The sequence below is a fragment of the Lathyrus oleraceus genome, chromosome 2 (assembly GCF_024323335.1).
Source record: "Lathyrus oleraceus cultivar Zhongwan6 chromosome 2, CAAS_Psat_ZW6_1.0, whole genome shotgun sequence".
Lineage (NCBI taxonomy): Eukaryota > Viridiplantae > Streptophyta > Magnoliopsida > Fabales > Fabaceae > Lathyrus > Lathyrus oleraceus.
Window position 1 is genome coordinate 433,457,199 of NC_066580.1, and position 10,171 is coordinate 433,467,369.

The 10,171-nt window shown below is 34.3% G+C and overlaps 1 non-coding gene across 1 annotated transcript; it reads left to right on the forward strand.

The window, feature by feature from the left end:
- Positions 1-438: 438 nt before the first annotated feature.
- On the forward strand, positions 439-599 carry LOC127124053 (U1 spliceosomal RNA). Its single transcript, XR_007803696.1, has one exon. It is a non-coding gene; the product is annotated as a U1 spliceosomal RNA (small nuclear RNA).
- Positions 600-10,171: the final 9,572 nt, after the last annotated feature.

Consider the following 10,171-nt stretch of genomic DNA (forward strand, 5'->3'; position numbering starts at 1 on the left):
TCAGTTCCTGAAACAAAATAAAGATTGTTATAAAAGGTAAGATTTGGTATCAGTTCCTGAAACAAAATAAAGATTGATATAAAAGGTAAGATTTGTTCTATAAAACATGATAGAGGAGATCATGGAACAAAATATTGCATACATTCACTTATGAGATTCCACAACTACAATATTTATACATAGTTTGTAATAGGAGTTGGTGTATAACATGTTGATCCACTCCGACACTAAATTTAGGGAACAAATAATCTTAGTATAGATTTATATGATTATTATCTTTCACAAAATAGAATACTGATAATGACACTTATATGATATTTTTTCCTTTTTCTCTTAGGAATGGTTTAGAATTATGTTATATGAGTCCCACATCCGAATTGTTTGAGTGAATAGTATGGAACATCAAGTATAAAAGAGAAGTGTGTGATACTTTGCATCATACTTACCTGGAAGGGGTCAATGGGTGATCAAGAAGGCCCATGGCCTAGGCAAGTGACCTCCATTGCACTTAGGAGGGGTGCTAGTCTAAGGTCTACCCAAGTGGTGGAGCCTACATCATAATTTGTTGCTGTGGGGGCCTGCGTTCGCGCGGCCCCCTCCCAATTGAGTTACGAACTTTTATTTTAGAAGATCAATAACATTGTTGTGGGTCAATAACATGGTTTCCTATGCTAATTCTTTGATACTCTATCATATTATATTGGAGGTTGGTGATGAGTTATTAACATATTGCTTTGGCAAATTGGGGACTGTGAAGTAGTGTTAAGTATGATGAAGGATGTAAGCAATCAAAAAGGTTAGTTGATAAAATTTATAAGTATGCCGGATGTTGGCAATCAAAGAAGGTTACTCGAAAATTCTAAGTATGCTGAAGGATGTTTGACAATTCTAAGTTATATAAATAAATATCTCATCAAACGAATTTTGTATCATTGATGTAGGGGAATTTTTTCGTTGCACATGAAGTGGGTATTGTAGGGGAAATGTTGTGGGCTATGTATTACCCTATACTTGTTTTGTTGTCACTTCTTGTTCTTTAGGTTAGTAAAATTTCTTTGCCTTTTGAAGAAAAAATATTGTGTTGCATCTACTATTTTATAAAGCACTCTTAGAGAAAATATCTTTTGGAAGCTCCTATCCCAACCATGTAAGAAAATTCTTATGCAATTTTTCAATCGAAACATGTTTCATGATAAAGAAACTAACATAGTGAGTTCAATAGACAAATTTAGACCAACTAAAGCGGAGTAATAATAATAAAAAATTAAAGAACCTTATTATATCATATTCTTTTTTGAATCAACATATTTTTAAAGAAATTTTATAACAAAATTTTCATAACCCAATCAAACATGATCAACCAGTCAGTTGCAACATATGCAAAATTCAAGTGAATAATATCTGTTACTAAAAGATGCCATCATTAAATAGTCACCAAAACATATTTAAGTAGCTAACTAAACAAATAGAAATGTGCCATCACTTTGGTACGTGCAATATTCAGCCAAACCGAACCAAGTGTAGAAATGTTTTAACATTGAAGCTAAACTTCTGCATTACATGTTGTGTTGAGGTGAGTTTCGATCTTTTCACGATGCATTTCAAAATTCACCCTTTGATTTATCTAATGTTGTTTGGGTGCTATTTAAAAAGGTTTTGGAGTTTTTGTAAATCATGCTCCTGTTATTTTTGTTTTTGAAAAATTTCTAAAAAAAAAATTATCGGGATGAGTCGCGTACTAGGTCGCTTTCTTTAAGATGTTGTCATATTGTCAATAATTATGCAATACAATATGGTTTTGATGATGTCTTAAGGATAAAACAACCCGTTTAAAATTACGATTATCATTTGCACTGTAATGAATCGTTCAAAGAAATACACTTTCAGATGGTGTTTAAACTACTCGGAGTATCTGGAAATAATCCAGTCGTAGATGGTGCGAAAAGCCACTCGAAAAACAGAACAAAAAATAATAATTTGAGATGAAGAGAATGAGACAAAAATAATTTGATCCAAAGAAATTCCTTTTCCGGATCTCATGATCTTGATACCAATGATAACACTTGATTCTCCGAGGTCTTTCATATCAAAGTTGTTGCACAACAATGATTTCACATCATTAATGGTCTGAATGTTTGATCCAAATATGAGTAGATCGTCTACATAGAGACATATGACAATGCATATGCAATTCTCAGACTTGTAATAAACACATTTGTCACTTTCATTCACTTTGTACCCATTCGAGATCATTAAGGTATCAAAATTTTCATGTCATTTCTTAGGAGCTTGTTTTAGTCCATACAAAGACTTATCTAACTTACAAACCTTGTTTTCTTGTCCATGGATCACAAACGCTTCCGGTTGTTCCATATAGATTTCTTCTTCTAAGTCACCATTTAAAAAAGTTGTTTTAACATCCATTTGTGTACTATTGAGTTATAAATAACAACTATTGAAGGGCTGCGATTATATCTTGAAAAGTGTTTGATATTTTAAAAAAATTTAAAAACCAACTATCGCAACGCGAAAAAAGCAGAGTCACCATCGAACTTTATTTATTCAAGAGGAAAGAGAAAATATCGAGAAAACCCCTAAAAGAATCATAGATGATCGTCGCAACCAAATTTAGGTTTGGAAGTCGATTATGCAAGGGGAATGTATTAGCATCCCAAACATTCGTTGTACTCAATGGGAACCGTTTCGATCGTTCTTTGCGCAAATGAGTGTTATTATCTAAATGTTACTTGCGATTGATTAAAGGGGAAAATAAGTTTATTAATTAGTGTGATCGTTAAGGATTCGGATCCTCGTGCCCACGTATTTTCATAGTGCAATGAGAAAATCAGAGCTCCGTAGTTCATGGTAGAAAATACAGATTTGTTGGTTGTTTTTAGTGGACGATGTTAACGTTCGCGTTCTATCAGTTAAATGTTGTTTGTATGCTCGCGCATGGGAGGCTTAAGCGTTATTTGTTTGCGGTAGATCGGAAATAACATGTCCTTTGTGAAAGAGTTTGAATGCCCTAAGGTGGAAAATTGAATTTGATTGATTGTGATTGATTTTAGAGTGGGAGACAAGTATCAGACCACAAACTAAGTACATCCGTTAATCCGAGTACTTGAGAGCTGAAAGGACAAGTGCATCCCGACCTCTCTTTTTCATCCTAAAAGTTTTTGCTTATGAAGTTTGTGACCAGAGTTTAATCGTTGGTACTTAGAGGGAGACAAGCATCTAACCACAGACTAAGTATGACCGACAGTCAGAATACTCAGGAGTTGAAATGACAATTGCATTCTGACCTCTCTTTTTTGCCATATGAGGATCAAATTAAACTCGTTTATTGTTAAGTGTTTTTGAATGGAAGACAAGTATTGGGCCACAAGCTAAACACGACCGACAATCCAAGTACTTGAGAAATGGTGTGTACAAGTACGTACACCCCATCTCTTTTTCATCCGATTTATTGTAAAAATATTTTGAAAATGACTTGATGTTGGATCAAGTGTTTGGAGTTGAATAGAATAAAATGCGTGAATTAAATGAAAGAGGTATTTGACGTTGTTTCAAGTACTCGTGTTGCATACAATAAGTTTGATTTGTAAAAACAACTTGACGTTGGAACAAGTTTATTTTTGTTCTTTTAAAAAAATATTATTTTTAAATCGCTTTTGATTATTTCTTAGTTAATGGACGAATATAGAAAGCAATAAAATTACTACAGGTTCATGGAAGTGGGGTACATTTTGTTCAAATGGAGGATAATCATACACCATACAAAATTAAACCAATGAGCACATAAGAATCATCCATAATGGCAACAACCATAATTCATGCATGCAATCAAGAGTAAATGATTTAATTTCTAATGAGTTCTAATTGAAAAATTGAAGAGGTAAACTCTAAACTAAATTCAATTAAAATCTAAAATAGAAATCTATCCTAATTAAACTAACCATTTTTCATGTGTATTGTTTTTTGAATTAACATGATATTGAAATTAAGTATGTCGAAACCTAACCTTAAATGGATTTTAATGAAGAATTAAAGAAACTCCTACAATTAAATTCAATTAAATTCTAAAAGAGAAAATATTCTAATTAACCATGATACATGAATTTACTATAAAATTACATGAACTAAAATGTGCATGGTCATGAATTAAAAGCATAGCAAAAATGACAAAAGAATGTTAAAAAACAAGAAATAAAAGATTAGCAATTAAATCTGTAGGGGTGCATAAACCAGTGGGTGTGCAACCTGGAAATAGAGGCTTTGAGCCTAACAGATAAGGCCCAAATACAAGGTGTTGTTGTTGGGCGTACAACATCTTAAGCTCTAAAGCTCTCTTTTTCACCCAACTAGTATAACCTTCCAAAGCTACACAATTGCATGGACAAAGCTCGTCTCTTCCCTTTCTATGAACATTATGCCAGGCATGCACCATTCTACTCTTCAAATTTTGGGATCTTTACCCTCTTGATAGAACAGACCTTCTAACTGAACGTTATTAGGTTTATCTTTCAAGGGGAACCCAAGCTGACGACGAGCCAAAGCAAGATTGTAGTTGATTCCTCCTTGTGTACCAATAAGAGGTACATTAGAGAATTCACTACAACTATCAATAATCTCCAAGCCATCAAATGAAGAATCATTCCAAGTAATATCATCATCAGTGAGAGACGTAAGTCTCTGAGACCATCGTAGACATTACTTGTTCTCCAAGAAGACTGGTGTCTGAGGCAAGTGTGAAATAAACCACTTGTACAGAAGAGGAATGCAACATACAATGGTTCCCCCACCCTTAGAATTCCTTAGATGTAGAGATAAATACGTGTCACCCAACAAAGTCGGAATAGGATTCCCAATCAAGAAGATTCTAATGGCGTTAACATAAACAAAGTTGTCAATGTTAGGGAACAATGCTAAACCATAGATTAGCAAGACAAAGATGGCTTCAAAAGTGTCCATACTACCAACTTGAGCAAAAGTAGTAGCTCTCCCAATCAGAAATTCAGAAGTAAAACCTAGGATCCCTCCTTTCTTCATCAAATTAGCATTTACCTCAGATTTCTTCAAATGAATAACATCAACTATGACGTGAGATTTAGGAATATCCTCCAATCCACGGAAAGACACCTTGTTAGATACGGGCATACCCAAGAGATGGGCATACTCTTATAACATAGGCATGAGCTGGTAATCAGGAAAAGGGAAGCACCTGTAAAAAGGATCATAGAATTGTACCAAGACACTCATCAATCCTTCAACCACATCAGCAGACAATACAAACAAGAGATTCCCATGACGTCCTCAGAAATCCATAGGATCAACTACAAAGGATGATAGCTTCCTTAGCCATTTCAAGTCGGGACATCTGAAACTGCACTACTCGAGGAGATCTCAATAGTTTGTCTCTTGAGTTCTGTGCTAGACATTTGTCTAGAAGATCTAAGGTTAGGCACAAGAGAGGCCATGTGTTGATTTATCTGATCTTCAGGAATACCAAGAGATTGGGTCCTGAGGATTTCTGATTCAGATTACTTCTAACTGGTAGACGGTAGACGTATCTGAGTCAGATCCAGATGCCAGAAATTTTAAGATAGAGCCTATTTTGCCATTTCAGAGAAGCACATATCTGATTCATTCTGGGCAATTTTCCATGTTTAAATGTTTCAGAATGAATGAAAATCTATCTTCAGCAAGGGGTTTTATGAAGATATCAGCCCATTCGTGGTCAGTATTGTTGAAAAGTATATTTTCGGCAAATATTTTAATATCGTATCCACAGAGATTGGTTGTTATTACCGCCATTCTATAATCCAAATGGTTATAAGTTTAGAAAGTAACCAAGTTGTTTTGTTTGAAAAGTTATCTTTTGAGTAAAATGTTACTAAAACAATAAAATAGTTTTAATCAAATGTAAAATGCTTGGCAAGATTAGAGTTCACTATTCAAATTACTTATGATTCCTTATGACAACTCTATAGATGTAAGATTATTGATGATGTTCAAGTATCCTCTCAATATCATTTATGTCTAAATGATATTGTGATAATCACTATATTAATCTTTAGACGATTTCTCCACCTAACTATCAATATAGCAAATCAAGTGTCCAATTTGGTGCAACGATTATGGGTGCGGTGACTAACTTTTCTTTCAAATCAAGGAAAGCTTTTAGACACGACTCATCGAAAAGAAAGTGCGTACCTTTATTAAGCAAATTACTCAATGGCTTTGCTATCTTTGAAAAATCTTTAATGAATCTCCGTTAGAAACCGGCATGTCTGAGAAAGCTCCTTATTCCTTTTATATTTGTTGGAGGTGGTAATTTCTCAATGACTTCCACCTTAGCTTTGTCAACTTCTAATCCTTCGGAGGAGATCTTGTGACCGAGTACAACACCTTCGGTGACCATAAAGTTGCATTTTTCCCAATTGAACACTAAGTTGATCTCCACACATCTTCCCAAAACCACATCAAGATGTTTTAAGCACAAATCAAAAGACGATCCATAAACGGAGAAATCATCCATGAACACCTCAATGCATTCTTCTATTAAATCCGAGAATATCGCTTGCATACACTGTGAAATGTTGTCGGTGCATTACATAACCCAAAAGGCATTCTTCGGTAAGCAAAGAGGCCAAAAGGACATGTAAAATCCGTCTTCTCATGATCCGCCGGATTGACCGAAATTTGGTTGTACCCCGAATAACCATCCAAGAAACAATAGAAATTTTTGCCGGCTAACCTTTCCAACATTTGGTCCATGAAAGGTAATGGGAAGTGATCTTTCCTTGTAGCTTGGTTTAGCCTTCTATAGTCAATACACATCCTCCACCCGGTTACCGTTCTTGTTGGAATCAACTCATTTTTATCATTTTTGATAACCGTCATGCCACCTTTTTTTGGAACTACTTGCACCAGACTCATCCATTCACTATCGGAGATAGGATAAATCATTCCGACTTCCAAGAGTTTGACAACTTCTTTCCGAACTACTTCTTTCATTGATGGATTTAGACGCCTTTGAGGTTGAGCAATGGGTTTGAAATTCTCTTCCATCATGATCTTATGCATACAATAGGTCGGACTAATACCCTTCAAGTCGGATAACACCCACCCTATTGCACCCTCATTCTTTTTCAGCACTTGTATCAATTTGTATTCCTCTTTTGTGGACAAGGTGTTGCTAATGATCACCGGTTTAGTACACTCGTCACCAAGGAACACGTATTTCAAGTGTGAAGGTAGCATTTTCAACTCTATTTTTGGTTCTTCCATTTTCTTTGTCGCATCCAAGTCTTCATTTGTTTCTTCATGATAAGCAAGCTCCCCACAAGACTCTAATTCATGCAACATTGCTTCAATCTCTTTTTCTTCATTTTCGGTCAACACATTGTAGGCTCCGATGAGAGATCTTTCTAGAGGATTAGAAATATGAACTTGGTTTGCGACCTCCACTATTTCCTCTTCGGTTGCATCGATTCGGAAAGAATCATGCTTGTCATTTGGATGCTTCATGGCTTCAAAAAGATTGAAGGCCACCTCCTCATCTTGCACTCTCACTTTCATCAATCCATCATCAATGTCAATCATCATCCGGGCTGTTTTCATGAATGGTCTTCCAAGAATGAGAGGAACATCACGATCCTCATCCATCTCCACTATCAAGAAATCTACCGGAAACAAGAATTTGTCAACCTTCACTAGCATATCTTGAGCAACTCCATATGGTGAAGTGGTAGATTTATCGGCTAGTTGTAAAGTCATCCTTGTAGATTTAATCTCAACATTTCCTAATCTTTTAACAATGGATAGGGGGATTAAATTGATGCTAGATACCAAGTCAATCAAACCATTACCAATGTAGGTGCCTCCAATGGTTACTAGTAAAACGACTCGGCCCAGATCGGATTCCTTCCTTGGAAGAGTTTTTTGGATGATGGCACTACAACGTGCATCAAGCAAGATGGTTTCGTCTTCCACATGTCTCCTTTTTTTTGTAAGAATATCCTTCATGAACTTTGCATACCGTGGCATTTGCTCTAATGCGTCGGCAAATGGAATATTGATTTGAAGCTGTTTGAATATGTCCATGAATCGTGCATAATGTCTAGCATTGTCCTTCTTCGATGGTGCATGTGGATAAGGTAGATGTTGAGTTGGAATTACACTCACACCTTTCTCTCCTTTCTTCTTCTTTCTTGGTTCGATATCTTTTTTCACTTCCACTTCAATCTGTTGCTCTGTTGGCAGTTGCTGTTCCTGCTCTTTTCACGGCACGAAGGGAGATCGCGGCGCGAACTGAAGAGTTCCTGCCACTTTCTCCTTTCCACAAACCACATCCTCGTTTTCCATCACAACATCCATATCATTCTCTACTGTAATTTCCTCACTTTTTCCACTTGTCAACTCTTTACCGCTTCTCGTGACAATTGCTTTACAATGCTCCTTTGGATTGGTTTGAGTGTTAGCGGAAAATGAAGATCCCGCGGTTTGTTCCGGCAATTGCTTCACAAGTTGGCCTACTTGATTTTCTAGATTCTTAATTGTTGCCTTGTTACTCTTCTGATTTGCCATGGAAGCTTGCATGAATTGTTGAAGAGTGTCCTCTAGCTTTGAATTTCCTCCTTGCGATTGTTGTCCTTGAGAGTTTGGGTGTTGATAAGGACTTTGTTGCTGAAAATTTTGGTTATTGAACCTTGATGGTTGATGTCATACCCCAAAATTTGCTTGTTAATTTTTATGATTCATGCATGGCATTTATTTCACATTTGCATTCATTCATTAGCATACATTCTCATATAAATTATAAATTTTAATTTATTTATTATGTGATACAGATATAAAAAAATAATAATAATTTTGGTTATCTGTATGATATAAATAAATTTTATATATATAAATAAAATAGTTTTAATTTAATGATAAATAAAAATAGATTTGAATTTTAATTGTATAATTAAAATTTTAAATTAATTTTATTTTTTAAAGCTCATTAAATTATAATAACTATTTTTTTATAATTTAGTAACTCATGGTCCATTTATTCATTATTTATAAATAGTATTTGTTTAGTAATTCACGTTTTTTACTTAATAAAATTTATTTATAAGAGTAACATTTTTTTAAAAGCCCATAAATTATAAAATAATTTTGGTTGATATAAGTAAGAATAATTTTGATTTTTTTTTAAGTGATGAAAGTAAAAATAGAAATAGGTTTAAATTTTAATTCAATTATGTAACTAAAATTTAAATTAATTTTTATTTGTTAAAAGTCATTTAAATTATTCATTATTTATAATAATATTTGTATTTAATAAATATTTAGCAAGGTTAAACCCTAACTCTCCTAAAGTATAGGAAGAGATCCAAATATTTAGCAAGGTTAAACCCTAAAGTATAGGAAGGGATCCAAATATTTAGCAAGGTTAAACCCTAAAGTATAGGAAGAGATCCAAATATTTAGCAAGGTTAAACCCTAATCCACACCATTATAAATACTTCATATGGCTGCAGCGAGGGGGAGAGGAGACGAAAAAGAGGAGAGATACAGCAGAAGAAGATACACAAGGCAAGGCAGAAGCAAGAGGATTCACGGGCAGGGAAAAGAGAAGCAACCATAAAGCACTCATAGCCTGAATAAGAACAACACACATACAATGAGCAAGCTAGAATAATCAAATCCCCAGTAAGTGTTCATTATGGAATTTGCATCCAGCATGATTACCTTGCAATACTCCTTAATTCATGCATGAATAATATTGGTTTAATATATATATTGAGATGATGTATTCATGGTTTGGTGGATGTTGATATTGCTTTATTCAAGTATGCATCTGTTCTTGATATGTCATAGCATGTTGGAGAAATTCTGTTTGCATGATTAAAGAATTATATCTGTCATTTAATTATTATTATATGAGTGTTGTTTCTAGCATGATTATGTTTATTTCACATACTGTTATTACATAATAATGATGATGATATAATGGTGATAATATAAATCCTTGGTTGTCTTTAACATGTATGTGTAAGGTTTGTTTTATCATTATCACTTGCAGTAAAGAGAACTAATACATGAGTAAAATAATATAAGCTTCTTGATTTGTGCATGACTATTTTTATTATTGCATGATGATTACATATGATCTTATTTT